Source organism: Capsicum annuum, chromosome 8 (assembly GCF_002878395.1).
Source record: "Capsicum annuum cultivar UCD-10X-F1 chromosome 8, UCD10Xv1.1, whole genome shotgun sequence".
Taxonomy (NCBI): domain Eukaryota; kingdom Viridiplantae; phylum Streptophyta; class Magnoliopsida; order Solanales; family Solanaceae; genus Capsicum; species Capsicum annuum.
Window position 1 is genome coordinate 50,193,659 of NC_061118.1, and position 5,831 is coordinate 50,199,489.

Sequence of the window (5,831 nt, forward strand, 5' to 3'; positions counted from 1 at the left end):
CGCTCGCCGTTACTAAGGAAACCCTTGTAAGTTTATTTTTCTCCACGTATTGATATGCTTAAACTCAGCGGGTAATCCCGCCGGACCTGGGGTCGCGGTCGAAGCGCCTAAGCGCGATAGGGTCCTGCAGTCCGCACGCACGATGGGTTATAGTCGTGACAACAAAGAGAGTTGAGTTACAACCACCACTTTCTTTGACGTCTGTCGATGTGGACTCGCATTTAGACCAATCGCGAGCTAAAGGCACATAGGAGGCCAATATCTGCCCCGTGACGATAGCATGCCTCATGATTGAGGAGTGATGTGAGGGGGCGACGTGATGTGTGCTGCCCAGGCAGATGTGCCCTCAGCCTAATGGCTTCAGGCGTAACTTGTATTCAAAGACTCGATGTTTTATGGGATTCTACAATTCACACGAAGTATCATATTTCTCTACGTTCTTTATCGATACGAGAGTTGAGATATCCATTGTTGAGGGTTGTTTTTGTTTACAAAAGAAGTACAGGTCCCCCAACACACACCGCTGATGGGGTGTGTATATATATATATATATATATATATATATATATATTAGATCCATGAGGGGAAGTAAAAATTATTATTCTTATTTTTAACTTGCTATTATATGGTAATGTGAAATCTATATTTAAATGGTAAACTTGAATCAATCTACTAGACTTTGTAGAATTTATTTTACAAAAAGATAGTTTTGAAGATGGTAATGTGGTCTTTCAGATCTACATTGTAGGTTGGTTATCTAAGCATTAATGGTTGGATTGCCGATGGAGACTTAGGGACTTACAGATGGTTATTTATAACCTTTGGACTATCTAATTAAACAATCTTCAGTTAAAATAGATCTAGTTAAGACATGTAGAATTATAACATGATTTCACTAGTTTAATTACCAGATCTGACTCTTCCATATAATATTAAGTACTTGAATATTTTTCTTTATGGAACCCAATGGTCTCTTAATCCAGGGATAGGAAGCATTTAAGTTAATATTGTTGTTTAAATCTTTTGTAAATTATTCTATGGCATTCCTCAGACCCTTCTCTTCTCCTTCTAAAAAATCTTCATCTTCTTCTTCCACTTCAACTTCCTACAATTCTCTTAATTCAAAGCCCAAAGAAGAGATTAGTTTCTCTGATTTGTAGCAATTAATTGATGATTGGAAAATTCCCAAACATCCTCAAGACCAAATTTATAAAGCTCCTTCCATATGGCGGTCTCTAAAAAGTAACTACCATATTTCAATTGTTTAACAACCATCCCTCTTGTATCAGATCACGAGGATATCAATCTTCTCAATCCTAGGACTATCAAGAGATATAAGCGTAAGTACGATTGCCTCTATTTCGGTCTAGTCCAAATAGCAGCTAAACCTCTTTAGTGAGTAGGTTTAGATGTTTCTCTACTCCTTTGTCTTAGGGTCTCTAGGTTCCTAAACTTCAATGATTCCTCACTAGGAATGGTTGAAACCAGTCTTTGTAATGGTCTAATTTATTTTAACTGTTTTCCAAATTTTACCGTATCTTGAAGGATCTAAACATATCAGATTCTTTGACTCTCAATGTTAAGACATCCAATTACAAGACCAAATCTGGATCTCTCCCAGTAGAAATCATTTATAGATTTTAGTATAGGGCTATGAATACTGCCTATGGCTCCAGTACTATGAAAAATAGCTATAAAAAAAGAAACTATCCTCTTCCAAACTGACCTTCAATGATCTCACTTGTCAGTTCCCAAGCTGATCTCCTGGAATCAAGTATCATTTCCCCAAAGTTGGATGTTGCAGAAGGCAACTCCAGCAGAAAAAACTAAGAATACTTAGTTTCTCAGATATGACAATTCTCTATAGGAACTGTTTCTATCTCCTTCCAGAGATCTCTTAGACTAAGGATCTCTAGCTCCCCGTCTGTTCTTCCAGAGATACAGATGACTAGGAATTCAGTTTCCTCATTTCCTTCAAGAATCGAGACTGTTATCTTCAAGTCTAGAATTCCACAATCCAAATATTCTATGGAAACACCTCCTACTGAGATCTATAATGATTCACCCCAATCACCAACCTAGTCGTCCTTAGGTGGAAAGCGGGTTTTAAGTCAAGATTTTCACATTGATAAGAAAACTCTTGGGATAGAATTTTATTCATCTGGAAATATTTAAAATAAACTTGGTTTTTCAATAATTTCACAAAATATGAAAGACAGAATATCCAAGAATTTTATTATGAATTTTTAAATTATGTCCAAAAAAATAGTTTCTTTGAATGGCTTAAAGCATATGTCGAATATCATCAATTAGATTTTCCTTTTTCTAAATCAATTCATGTTTCGAACGTATGGAAAACCATAAATGTTATTGATATCACCACTGAACTTCTACCATCACAGGGTTTTACTATTTCTCATGCTAATAGCTCCGACGTCGCTTCACCTTTCAAAAGGAAAGCTGAAAACTAACCATACTGGCAGAGATAATTAAAAGTCTTTTTGAACAAAATAATTATACTAATAAGTATCTTCATTCACTTGGTGAATACTTGATTTCAAAACAATCTCTAGCTCTAAAATCATCAGAGGCATCTACCTTGTCCTCTCCTTTATTCAAGCCTTATGATATTTCTACAACTTTTACTAGGGAACTCCAAATGCATTATTCAAAATATTTTCCACCGCTATTTGACCTTTAGTAGAGTATCATACATATTGATAAATCCCTATACCCAGAAGTTCCTGAGACCCTAGTTGGTGACTTATTTGCTACAGTTGGGGTACTCCAACAGAATGATTCAGAAGGCAGCCAGCCGGAGGAAGAATCTCCTCTTGAAATAGCTCCTGTCAAACTGAATCTTCCAATTGGCGAAAGCCATAAAAACTTTATTATCCTAGAGCTACCTCTCCAGACATAGCTTTAGAAGAAAGACCTCATGTAATGCAGAACAACTACAATGTTAATAATATATATGAATGGAACATAGATGGTTGTTCTGAATACAACATCCTATCCAAACTTCAGTAGATGACAATGGTTTCCACTGCTTATAGAACTTCCTATAACTGCTCAGATCAACTCACTACACATGTCCTCATAGCTGGATTCATAGTCCAGCTTAAGGGATGGTGGGATACCCATCTTAGTGAGGAAGATCAAAAAAAATATCTTCCAAAGTATCTGAGTTGATTCCTTAGGAGAACCAATTCTTAAGGATGGAGAAACCATTCCTGATTCTACAAATACTTAAATTTACACTATTATAAAAACCTTCATAGGTAGTCTAGGTATTTTTATAGAAAGGTCCTCTTAAGTAATCAACAATCTTAAGTGCAAAATGCTTTCTGATTTTAGGTGGTACAAAGATTCTTTTTTCATGAGGATCTATGAAAAAACTGATGGAAACCTCCCACATTGGAAAGAAAAATTCCTAGATGGACTGCCTAAGTCTCTTAGAGACTTAGTCAAAGAAAATCTTCAAAAATAATATTCCAATGATATCATCCCTTATGAGAAAATCACTTATGGTCAGCTCACAAGTCTAGTCTAACAAGTTTCCCTATAGATTTGTCGATAAGATAAGATACTAAGGCAACTAGCTAAGGACAGGGCACAAACCCGACGGGACTTAGGGAGTTTTGTGAAAAACTCAACCTACCCCCTGTAAGAAGAAGTCTAATAGAAAATTGACCTCAAAAATGGAAGTTTCTAATACCAAGCCTAATTTTTACCAAATACCAAAACCGTTCCGTCCTAAACAAAGTTCGACGGCAAAACCAAATCTCCCTGCCCCCAATACTGAAAAATATTATAAATGTGGCCAACCTGGTCATATTGAAAAATATTTCAAATTATCTAAAACGGTTAGGAATCTTAACCTTGATGATTCTATTCTTAGCCAAATCCAACACCTTCTATTGGAAGAAAGTGGAGATTCAGATAATGCTAATGACGAATTTGACTAAGAATTCAACCAAATCCAAAATGATGACTTGGAATCTTTTAAGTCTGACTAAAAAGTCCAACCAAAGATCAATGTTATAACTAAATAACAAGATCTCTTCTTAGAAATGATAAGCAATTTACAGTATTCTAACCAGAAGAAGTATTATCTAGACCAATTCAAAAAGACTCTAGACAAGCCTTCTACGTCTTCGTCTAGAGTGTTTCTTCATCCCCAGATTATAAATACTTACAACATCATTGAAGTTCTAAATTGGTTCCCATCTAGTAAACCTAGGGTGGTAACTATTCAAGACCTCCAATCTGAGATAGTACTTCTTAATGAAGAAATTAGGCAAATCAAAGCAAGACAAGACTTAGATCGTCTTGTCTTCCAATAATTCTCTATGAAGGTTGAACAGTCTCAGTTGATAGACATCACTGATCCAGTGGATCAAGAAATTGAAGAAGGTGATTTCCTTATTCAATACATTACAAAAATTAACATCAGGAGATAGCACACGCGGATAACCTTGATCATTAACAAGATATTTGTCCTATATATCACTGCCTTGTTTGACATTGGTGTAGACCTAAATTGTATCCAAGAGGAACTTATCCCTACCAAATTCTTTAAAAAAATTATTGAAGCCCTCAGAGCTGCAAATGGCAGTAAAGTAAGAATCAGTTACAACTTTTTGATATCGAAATACAAAATTCCCTAGGAAATTTGCTTTTGTCATCATCTACATCCTTTGTCCTAGTAAGGTATACAAACAGTCCTGTTATACTAGGCACTCCTTTTATTGAAACTTTAATTTCTTTCAGGGTTACTCATACGGGAATAACTATTGAAGCCAACAATATGTTTCTCCCATTTGACAAGCCTCCCATTCACAAAATCTTATCCTTCTTAGATGACAAAAAGGCTCAAATCAATTTCCTCTAGGAAGAAATTGCATTTCGTAGGCTGGAACAACAACTTCAGGAGCCTTCTCTTTAATTTAAGGCCAAGGCCTTAGAAACAAAAATTGAAAAAGAACTTTGTACTGGCTTGCCCACAATATTTTGGAATCACAAAAAGCATATGGTCAAGCTTCCTTACGAACCTGACTTTGATGAGAAAACCATCCCCACCAAAGCTTGACCAATTCAAATTCACCATGACTTGACAATCCACTGTCAGGCAAAAATCAATGATCTTATTCAAAAGCAGATCATCTTGCCAAGTAAATATCCTTGGATTTGTGCTACCATTTATGTCAATAAAAGTTTTGAAATCAAACAAGGAGCCCCTCATTTGGTTATCAATTACAAACCTCTTAATTTTGCTCTTTGATGGATTAGGTATCCTATTACAAATAAGAAAGATCTGCTCCAACAGCTCTATGTTGTAATAATTTTCTCAAAATTTGATCTAAAGTCAAGATTTTGGTAAATCCAGATTGATCCAAGAGATCGCTACAAAACAGCCTTTATAGTACCATTCGGGTAATATCAATGGAACGTAATACCCTTCAGCCTGAAAAATGCCCCTTCAAAATTTCAAAATATAATGAATGATATTTTTAATATTTTTTCAAAATTCATTATAGTCTATATTGACGATGTCTTAGTATTTTTCACTAGCATTGATTACCATTTTAAATATTTAAGAGTTTTCTTCAATATCATCAGAGAAACTGGCTTAGTTTTGTCCAAAACTAAATACAGTCTCTTTTTTAGGTCAATGTCAGATTTCTCAGCCAAAGAATCTTTCATGGTACTACTACCCCAATTCAACGGTCCATCCACTTTGCTGACAAATTTCCTGATCAAATCCTTGATAAAACTCAACTCCAATAATTTTTAGGATGTGTTAATTATATAGCAGATTTTATTTCCGA

At 35.3% G+C, this 5,831-nt stretch overlaps 1 pseudogene; it reads right to left on the minus strand.

Annotated features, from left to right (window-relative positions):
• Positions 1 to 324: 324 nt before the first annotated feature.
• LOC124886840 lies at positions 325 to 480 on the minus strand (annotated as a pseudogene).
• Between the last annotated feature and the right edge of the window lie 5,351 nt (positions 481 to 5,831).